This window comes from Bicyclus anynana, chromosome 10, assembly GCF_947172395.1.
Source record: "Bicyclus anynana chromosome 10, ilBicAnyn1.1, whole genome shotgun sequence".
Classification (NCBI taxonomy): Eukaryota; Metazoa; Arthropoda; class Insecta; order Lepidoptera; family Nymphalidae; genus Bicyclus; species Bicyclus anynana.
In genome coordinates, this window is record NC_069092.1 from 9535737 (window position 1) to 9546738 (window position 11002).

Consider the following 11002-nt stretch of genomic DNA (forward strand, 5'->3'; position numbering starts at 1 on the left):
ACACTAAAAATACGTGACTATTTTATACGATCCTATCTCAAGGAGGAAAAGCGCTTTCCTATATAAAGAGATTTAAATAAGCCCACTTTACCGGATCATACGTTCCTGTGTAAAAGTTTCGGAATAATATTCGATATATATAGCTCGAACTAGGAATAATCTTTTCACCTATGCTCAGAAATAGCTCTAAAAACATAACTTAGGTTGACTCTTTTCAATTTTCACTTCGGTACGAATAGTATTGTATTGTTTCAAATTAAAAAAATATATCAATTTATAACGGAAAATAAATATTTATTCAGTATTATTTTATTTTTTGGTAATAAAAATTAAATCGAGGTTCTAAATGTATAAATAAGTTATAATGGACAGTTGTAAACATTTTCCTACACGATATTTATTACTAATTCTCTTGGTCGTAAACTTCTTCAAATTTTGCCGTCTACAAATAATAATTTAAGTGCCTAACGACCTAACACTACTTAAAATTGCCTATTTAATACCGAGGGAATTCAATAGTTTCTGTAATACATTTTTGTAACGAGCACTTCTGTGATAAAATTACTGCGACGTTTTTTCGAATCAAAAATGTAACAGCAAAATAAAATTCGGTAGTGCCTTTATCTGAAGTAGAGTTCCATTTCTTGCTACGACAAAATTCAATAAGATACATTACCGAAATCGAAATAGACTCAATCGCTTTAGGGGTTAGTTACGATCTTGTTAAAACGAAAAAGCGTTGACAACCGAAACTAAAAATAGGCGATTATTTTGTATATGATTCTATTTGAACAAATAGTCTGCTATAGCCATACATCCCTCATTTAATGAGAGATGCTAAAAGTTTGACAGTTTACTCGATAAGTACATGTAAATTCATCATCATCATTAACAATATTCCGAGAAAGCCGAATAGGGCATTCGGCTCTCTGTCGAGCACGAGACTTCTCTCATAATGAGGGTTAGGATAATAGTCCACTACGCGTGTCCAATGCGAATTGGCAGATTTCACACACGTAGAGAATTAATAACGTTCTCAGGTATGCAGGTTACCTCACGATGATTTTCCTTCACCGTTTGAGACACGTGATATTTAATTTCTAAAAATACACTTAACTGAAAAGTAAGAAGTTGGAGCCCCGGACGAAATTTAAACCTACTCGCTCCGAAACGAAGACAGAGATAGTTTCACCACTCTTCATGTAAATTACTATTAACAAATCGGCGGCTATTTCAAACACAATCCTAGTATACAAAACCCTAAAACATCATCGGAAAGCCCTCTAATAGACTACAAGCCCTTGAACAAAAATTACCTGTGAAATGAACCAACGTGAATAACGTTTAGAAGGCTTTTACTATATCAGAAAATAACTCTAAGCACTATGCCGTCATTTCTGAGCAGTACAGAGGTGAGTACGCGAGTGAATGGATTTTCTCAGGTACAAATGATGGATTACGACTAATTATTAATGTACGTATTTGTTATAGTGTTAAAGATGATTAAAAATAAATGTCGAAAATCCTCGTGCTGTACTAAAATGGTGGTGCCGGAAGTCAGAACAAATGTTAATTCGTCGACAACTGCAGAAGCAATATAGGTCATTTATTACTGTACGGCATTTGTGTTATTCCTTTTGTACACATATACTTTACCCGTAAACGCCGCACATATTTCCAGCGCAGGTGTCGAAAGATAAGGGTCACAAGCCTTTCTCTTCACTCGCGTACTCACCTGTACCGCTCAGAAATATCGGCATAGTGCTCAGAGTTATGCCTCCTAAGAGTTAGTCATGTTGGTTCATTTCACATGTAATTTTTGTTCAAGGGCTTGTAATCTATAAGATATATCTGGAATGTAAGCAGACCAACCTGACGTTAAATAAAAAAACAGTCTATCTTGCATTTTTATACATTCGACAATATTGGCGACACCTGTCGACCTGAGTCCGCAATAATGTCGGCTATTCGGCTTTATCTGGGAAGCAATATGTGACCTTCCCGCGTAGCCTTTACAACCGAAAATGACGTGTCTGGCGGTCATTCTGATACTAACAGAGTATGCTTTCTTATGAATTTATATCGACCCCCGACCGTCAATAAACCACAATAATGCACGTCGTTCAAAATTCATGTAGCTCCTAAGGCTAAAACGGTATTAATATCTAAAAATATCACTCAAGACGCATACTTTCAGGTTATTGCTTTTTCGAATATTCTTTTCCGAAGTCTAAAAAAAGAGGAGAATCTATATCTATATCTAACGGCTATTATATGTTTTAAATTTTCAAAGCTTACAACTCACATCGTTATTCTTTGGAGTATTATACTATCCAGATAAACGTGATATAGTTAGATAAGTTTTATTGGTCGAAATACGTAAATAATATGTTCAACCAAAGACAATGTTGATATTATTAAAAAATCAGAAACATGAACAAAGAGTTATTTATTTTTCTTGCTTGCTTTAGATCTTCTCATGTATTCGATCATGTTATTGATGTACATACGATTATAACAATGGTTATAAACGTATGCACATTAAATACTTTGAGTAAATAAATAACAGAACAAATATTTTAATGTTAGGTAGCCTCAACATTATTTTGTTACTTTTATAGGAGAATAATCGCATTTGGTTTAGCTCTGATGAAAAATCATGTTCTTTTTAAAAAGACTAGCACAATAAATTATTGTGCTTGGTTTGAAAAATTAAGTTTATGTCATTTATATTTTTAACTGTTTAATTTTGGATCACGCGGTTCTGAGTTCAAAACTTGGATCTGGCTATAAATTACTGAGTTTTATTTGTTTTACAAAATTTTCAGTTACAATTCTCAGCCAGCAGAGTTGGAAAGTTGCTGTGTTAAAACCCCATGTCTCAGAAATCACAAAATGCCTTCAGCCCGGTCTGATTGTGATTGTTAATTAATTTAACATTATCAACTTAAGCCCGCCTACCCATATTATATGGCAGTGTAGTTAGTCCAAGCTCCCCTCTCCTATAAGAAGGACTCCCTTCTTATAGGAGAGGGGATAGTATACCCCTGTACCCAAGTGGCACGTCAATTCTCTACGTCGGATACAGGGGCTGGCTCTGTGTGCTGTAAAAAATAGGCTGATAATAATGATGATTTTTATTTCATCAATTTATATGACGGTTGAAATTATAATCTCAATTCTCTTTTACTACATTTGTAGGAAATGTAAGAGTGTTGAAGGAATCATAAACTGTGATACGAGTTGTATTTGACAATACACTCGACACCTGCCCAAATGTCGCCAAGTCAATAAACCAGAATAATGTATGTCGCTCTGGTTTTATGTCGTCTGAGAAGGAAAATAATGTTTTATAACCTGAAACGTTGAATTGGTTCTTTGAATTTATGACTAGAACACCATTATTCTTTGACTGTGTCCGTGATTTTTAAACACCTTATTGTCCATCCAGGTAGCTTGCGACAACTTTGCGACAATCTTCTTATTTGAACATCTTTAATAGTGTCTTAAGTTTTCAATTAATCGACGGCATTATAATTATGAGTAGACTAAAGAGGTTATCTATAATGTATTGGATATTCATGTTGTTTGGAGATATATTATTGTACGTCGTTGACTCGCAGTTACGTTTACCTATATTTTTTTTTACAACCCACTACAGTCCTACTCCTCCAAGCTATGCATTTCTGCATAGGGGATACGAAGCTTATATCCACAATGCTGCTTTGAAGCGGGTTGGTGCCATTAGGGTGGCATGTTAAACTGTAACACTATCGGCTATTAATGATAACGACTGCAACCGACAACTTCTCATACCCACCGAGACACGGGGGCTACTGAGACATCCCAACACCGGGCTGAGAATTGTTACTGAAAATTCCTTTGAAGAAAGACAAGCTCAGTAGCCATAACATGAGTAAAGTCATAGCCCGACTCAGGACTCGAGCTCACGACATCGTGATCTAAAGCCACATAGGCTTATCACAGGACCAGCGCATACCACTGCGCCTCCGTGGTGTCGCGGTATGCGCGGCAGATTTACAAGACGGAGGTCCTGGATTCGATCCCCGGCTGGGCCGATTGAGGTTTTCTTAATTGGTACAGATCTGGCTGGTAGACGACTTCGGCCGTTACCACCCTACCACCAAGCGATTACTGTTACATTCCGGTACGATGTCGCGTAGAAACCGAAAGGGGTGTGGATTTTCATCCTCCTCCTAACAAGGTAGCCCGCATTGCATCATCACTTACCATCAGGTAAGATCTAACTTGTAAAGATTAAAATATATATATATATATATATTCCCACAGGAACTACGCGGGTCAAATTGCGGGGCGTTTGCTAGTGCTATCAGCTGCTTTCCTTTGTTTTATACATTGTCTAAAGGTGAACGTCAAATTAGTGTTAAACGTCTCCATGTTACCGTTTCAAAAGATGTTCTGTTGGCTGACAGGGCCATTAAATTCTGGTCGCGTTCTCAAGCCACCGGGGATAATTGAAGGGACTGTTTTCGTCCAATATAAAATGGCTGGTTTTTTGCCTTAAAGCCATTATGTTTTGAGCCGATTGTCGGGTCGTCTATTATTCTTATTGAAGACTTTAGTAAAAACCTAGGAAGCCAATTTAAAATTGGAATTCTAGTTATTATTTTATTACAGGTAGGTACCTACTACGGTCCCAAAGTATTACATGATTTTTATTTTATGATTTATTAGTTACTATTGTTAGAGGAAATGGATTATGTAGTTTCAAAACGTAGTTTTGGTTTTTAAAAATCGCCTTTTCTTATCGAGACAATATTATTGTTAGCTGCTACCCGAGAGTAGGATTTGGCTTCGAATTTGAAGTATTACCACATCTACTTGCAGAAAAAATTTAGTTGGGGGTAAATGCGAATGATGGCATTGTTTATACATTTACTAAATTTTTTTATTTGTAAATAGTAATTAGTTTCTATGCTTGATATAAGATGATTTCTCCCAAAGTGCTGGAATGGCAACCCTGCACCGGAAAGCGCTGTTTTGTTGACCCCCTTAGTAAATGGTAAGATGGACCGAGGACGAGTCGCTGGATGCCGGCGGCCTAATACCGTGGTGTTTCGAAGTCTACACCAGAGGCTTATAACTGTGGACGTCCATCGGCTGATAATGATGATGATGAAGGGCTAATGAAGGGATAACAAACCAGTCACGTATGTTTAGTGTCAAACGGCACTTCGCCTTCTATAGCGTCACACATCCAGCCGCGACCGCCGGCTCTCTACCGCGCAGTTTATTGAATTCCTACGTGAAATGGGTTTGTATTCGCAAATTCCTTATTTCATTCCGCTCTGAGTCCGATTTCTAGAACTCAGTACAGTTTATAAGGGTAAGTTATAATTTATTTTTTGTTTAATTTTCAGTCTATTATAAACCTCTCCCCCACTTCTTCTTCTTCACTATAGAAGAAAGCCATATATAGGGAATATGGAGCTTAGACTCACTACGCTGCTTAGAAAATGTCACCTCAGCCAACCGTCGGTTCTTGTCATTATCATTAACATTTGATAGCGGTCGTAAATAAATGTAACATTATCAACCTAAACCTGCCAACCCGCACTGCAGCGGCGTGGTGGATCTACATATCTTCTCGCCTATAAAAAAAGGGAAAGAAGGCCTAGGAAGGCCTGACCATTATGGTCCGTTAAAATAGGCTGATAATGACGAGTACTTATGTACCCAATATTAGTATTATAGTGTCTAAAATAAATATATAAAGATGGATATAATTATATAGGCTGCTCGGGAGTATTTTCCATTACTCTAGTGTTATATTCTTCAGGGAAAATAAACTAAAAATGTCTGAGGAACATGTGTTTTAAAACGAATATTTTCGATGTAAATAATATTTCTTTTGTAAAAAGATCTTAAATTTTGTCCCTTATACGCATCCTTATAATTATGACGTAGCCAAGTTTTACGTATTTTAAAATGCAAGGATAGATAAAGATGTGTGTTATATGGATAGTCGGAATTATTTGAATGACTTTGTATGAAAATATAAAAAGTTTTGTTTTTAGTTAAAAAAATAATAATTATGTAGTTTTTTTTTTGTTTTTTACAAGTTAACCCTTTACTACAATCTCACCTGATGGTAAGTGATGATGAAATCTAAGATGGAAGCGGGCTAACTTGTTAGGAGGAGGATGAAAATCCACACTCCTTTCGGTTTCTGCACGGCATCGTACCGGAACGCTAAATCGCTTGGCGGAACGTCTTTGCCGGTAGGGTAGTAACTAGCCAGCGCCGAAGCCTCCTTGCCACCAGCCAGACTTGGACCAATTAAGAAAACCTCAATCGGCCCAGCCGGGGATCGAACCCAGGACCTCCGTCTTGTAAATCCACCGCGCAAACCACTGCGCCACGGAGGCCGTCAAAAAGAGATTCGGCTCCTGTAAGTGGACTTGTCAACATCTTAAAGTTATGGGGAATACTCCCCAGCATCCTGTATATAGATCTTTGTTGTAAAAAAGATTGACGTGTATATTGTAGATAATTGACTGTCTACACAAAAAATATTTATCACTGTTTACTGAGAGGGATGGTAAAGAGGGATGAGATACATTGACCTTTGACACAGGCCTGGAGGCACCAGGGCAGGATGAAATTTGCGTAACGTAATTAGAGCATGATCCCTAAGGCAAAAAAGTAATTAATGTGCCTAATAAAATAAAAAAATCAAACATTAATATTAAAGTAAAACATCACAAGAAATGTCTTCGTAAGTTTTGAGACGTCTTCTTGGTATTAATTTGAGATCTTAATTTTAACTTATTTTTCTAAGTTAAGATTTAATAAATTTAACGAGCTGTGATAGCCCAGTGGATATGACCTCTGCTTCCGATTCCGAAGTTTGTGGGTTCGAATCCGGTCGAGGCATGCACCTTGAACTTTTCAGTTGTGTGCATTTTAAGAAATTAAAATAAGAAATATCACGTGTCTCAATCGGTGAAGGAAAACATCGTGAGGAAACCTGCATACCAGAGAATTATCTTAATTCTCTGCGTGTGTGAAGTCTGCCAATTCGCATTGGGCCAGCATGGTGGACTATTGGCCTTACCCCTTCCTTTCTGAGAGGAGACTCGAGCTCAGCAGTGGGCCGAATATGGGTTGATGACGAAATTTAACGAATATCTTGTTCATTTTATTATGGCACACAAGAGACTTTTTAGTATTATAGAAAGACGGTGTAAAGAAACGAGTCTGTTGTACGTAAGATCTTAACTAGAGTTTCACTATTTACTGTGTACCTGCATACATACACTGTTATCTACAATTGTTCCAATTAATTTTATTTTTCAAAATAAATTGGGACAAACCTTCAAATAAAAAAATATTGTGCACCTGAAAAGTTCATAAAAATGTTTTGCTAAAGCGCTTTGATAGACAATATGCTTTCAAAAATATTTTATTTATTGTACACCTTTATACACACCTAACTAACGTCGGTCATACAATTTTACGACAATAGAATTTTTCACAGATTTTTTCTCAGTTTTTCCATACAACAAAATTCTATAATTTTTTGTGTGGTAAAAAAAGGGAAGTTATACACAATGTAGAGTCAAAATAGTGGAAATTGAGGCGTAGGTCTGCTGTATAAAGGTAATTCCACACATATCAAAAAGGGATCGATAACGAATAAACTCGAGCGATTCATTCTTTCCATGAAACCTGACTGCAACGCACACTAATCGGAAACGTAATATACGCCTCGCCTTGGGGCAAGCTTACGCCTCGCCGCATCTACATACAGCTACGGCTCGAAATCCGTCAAGTCACCTCAAATCATTATCATCATCATTATCAATCCATATTCGGCTCACTGCTGAAATCGAGTCTCCTTTCAGAATGAGAAGGGTTAGACCAATAGTCCACCACGCTGGCCCAATGCGGATTGGCAGATTTCTTAAAATGCACACAATTGAAAAGTTGGAGGTGCATGCCACAAAACGGATTCGAACCCTCACCCACCGGAATAGGACGCAGAGGTCTCATATCCTCAAATACTTACTCAAAATTATCCACCAGCTCTCGGACCATACGGAGAGACGTCAGCGTGCCAGACTGCGAGCTGTGAGCTCGGCGTAGCCTAATTGACGACGAGGCGATACAGTTACGGTCCCTTTTCGAGTCGATATGTGTGCTACAACCTTTAAGGGAGGTCGGTAGGCTATGACATTATTAAACTTCAGCGCATCTCTGTCCGGAGTGACGCTAAAAAACTACGTGACCGCGTTGCACAATCGATGTTTCCCTCTGAAAAATCATCTAGTCCGAAATTCGCCCCGGATACCGAGTGAATACTGAAAAAATTACGGCAACGTCCGACCGGGACATTTACTGAGTATCCTGCATAAATTACGTGGATAATACTCTACTTTGAGTTTTATTATCGTGCGTACGATATCTAAAACGATAGGGTTCACATATATATAGCTTTAAATAGGCTTTTACCGTATGCGCGACCTGTTTATGCTAAAATCTTTAAAAGCTCCATATATTTTTCACTGTTATTGCACCTGGGATTTGTATGAGTACACACATCTACATATCATCGCATGATATTCATGTTTGCATGCAATAATAATAAGCATGTAAAAAGTAGATAGTGAATATGGCTTGGCTTCATACAAAGGGATTGAAATACATTTATTTTGATAAGTTATAGATACATTTATTTTTAGAAGTTATAAACATTGCTTTTATCTTAGTCCAATATCCCAAGACAGACCGTTGTTAGCCCAACTGTTTACTGGCTGATAATGTTTGTTTGTCAATCAATATGAATAAAAAATATTATATTAATTTGCTACTAATATTTGGGTACAAGTAGGTATAGCTATTTTATAAAAACCAACTAAAATATTTGACATTAAACACTATTTTCTTTGGTGTGAACATTAAACTAGCTAGTTCACAATAAAATATTTGATACCTATTTCACATTCTAAAGCATATCGGTGAAATTGTTTCTATCGGCTTACCTGCTTCGACCAGCTTGTCCAGTAATAGGAAACCGGAATAGGAAGGTAAAACAACGCTAAATGTTCCTATATAACTTCGATTTCTGGTAAATTCATTTGTTAAATGTCATTTATTTAAATAAAGCAATGAGCAATTAGGCAATACAGCTATACTGAAAATTGTTTTTCTTTTTGTAAAAATGTTTCATAATGTATCTTTCATCTGAAAAACAATTATTTCTTTGGTTTTCGCACTTATCTAATATACGACTATGTCTTCTCGTAAATAGAATTACCAAACCTTTAAAGTTGAATGACACTGAATTTATCTAGAAATGGAAGTAAATTTTAAGTTAGTAATAGCGTGTAAAAGATTTTTGTAGTAAAATAAATTGTATCGCCCCGATTTCATATTTATTTTACCCTGGTTATTTATTTATTATTATATATGTATATTTCTATTTTTTTATTTAGAACCCATCCCATTTCCGGGCAAAGGCCTCCCCCAAACTCTTCCACAGATTTTGATTTGTCTTTTGGTGCCATGTAGGGTCCATATACTCTACTAGGTCGTCTCTCCATCTATATAATGGTCTTCCTCTTCTTCAAAATTCAAAATTAATTTATTTCAAGTAGGCTCAGTTTAAAAGCACTTTTGACACGTCAGTTGACTATTTGTAAAGATTCTACCACCGGTTCGGAAGGCAGGTTCTGCTGAGAAGATACCGACAAGAAACTCAAAAGTTGCTCTTTTGAAAAAGTTATACAGTATTACAATTTACATTTGATAACAATTAAATTACAATTTCTTATAGTTTTATTTCCTGTGTGAGGTGGAAGCTGATCCAATGTCCTCCAAGCACCTTTGTCGTTAAGGAACTCATCAATAGTGTAGTAACCTCGACTAAGTAAATGTTTTTTAACACATTGCTTAAAGTTGTACATTGGCAAGTCCATCACAGTCTTGGGGATCTTGTTATAGAAGAGTACACCCAAACCCATAAAAGATTTTTTAACTCTTTGGAGACGATATGCAGAAATAATTAACTTATGCCCGTGTCTAGTAAGACGTGGGTTTAAATCTCCTATTCGTTTGTACAAATTAATATTTTGTCTTACATAAACTATACTGTTATATATATACTGACAGGCTACTGTTAAAATGCCTATTTCTTTAAACATTTGACGAAGGGACTCGCGTGATTTCTTCTCTTGTTATATTGGGCACCAAGCATTAATTTCTGTAGACCACCTGTTGTCCTTCCGTCACATTATATGCTGATTTCAGAAGTATATTTAAAAATTCAGCTCAGTTAGATGGTAGGAATAACGTCCAATTTATTTTCTGGACCACTCTTTAGTTACTTCCTCATAAAGAGGGCCTTTGGAATAAAACGTCGACGCATTAATTCAAGTGCAACACGAAAAATGCATTAGCGGCCGCCGGCCATTCGTCATTGTCCCAGCTTTCTTTTGGACAACGCTTAACCTACGGGAATATTGGCCGGGACATTAAAATCCCATTTCGGCCAAATGTTGCCAATTTTTCCCAATGGCGGGCAATAAAACTGAAATAGTGATAAATATTTAACTATGTTTTACGTAATTACTAAATGTGGCCACAGTCAAGATAAACATAAGGTTATAAATAATGAATATAATTAGATAATTAAGCAAACCAATATAATAATACATGTATAGAATAAATGTTTATACATCATTTTATGTTCCGCGGTTACGGCCTAGAGAATAACACGTCCAATACTAGTAAGCACATTCTAATATGACGTAAATTAATCTTATTAATGGTATAGAATCATTTAGTATATAAGATCCTAAGTTTTGTAAATATTTATGCCATTATAGTATAATATACAACAGTGTACACTCCGTGGTTTCACTTATACCAAAACACGTAAGGTTGGTCTGCCCGAAGACCAATCGTAACAGTGGTGACCGTGACGTGAAACAAGCAGCTGTACTGATTGAATAAACTC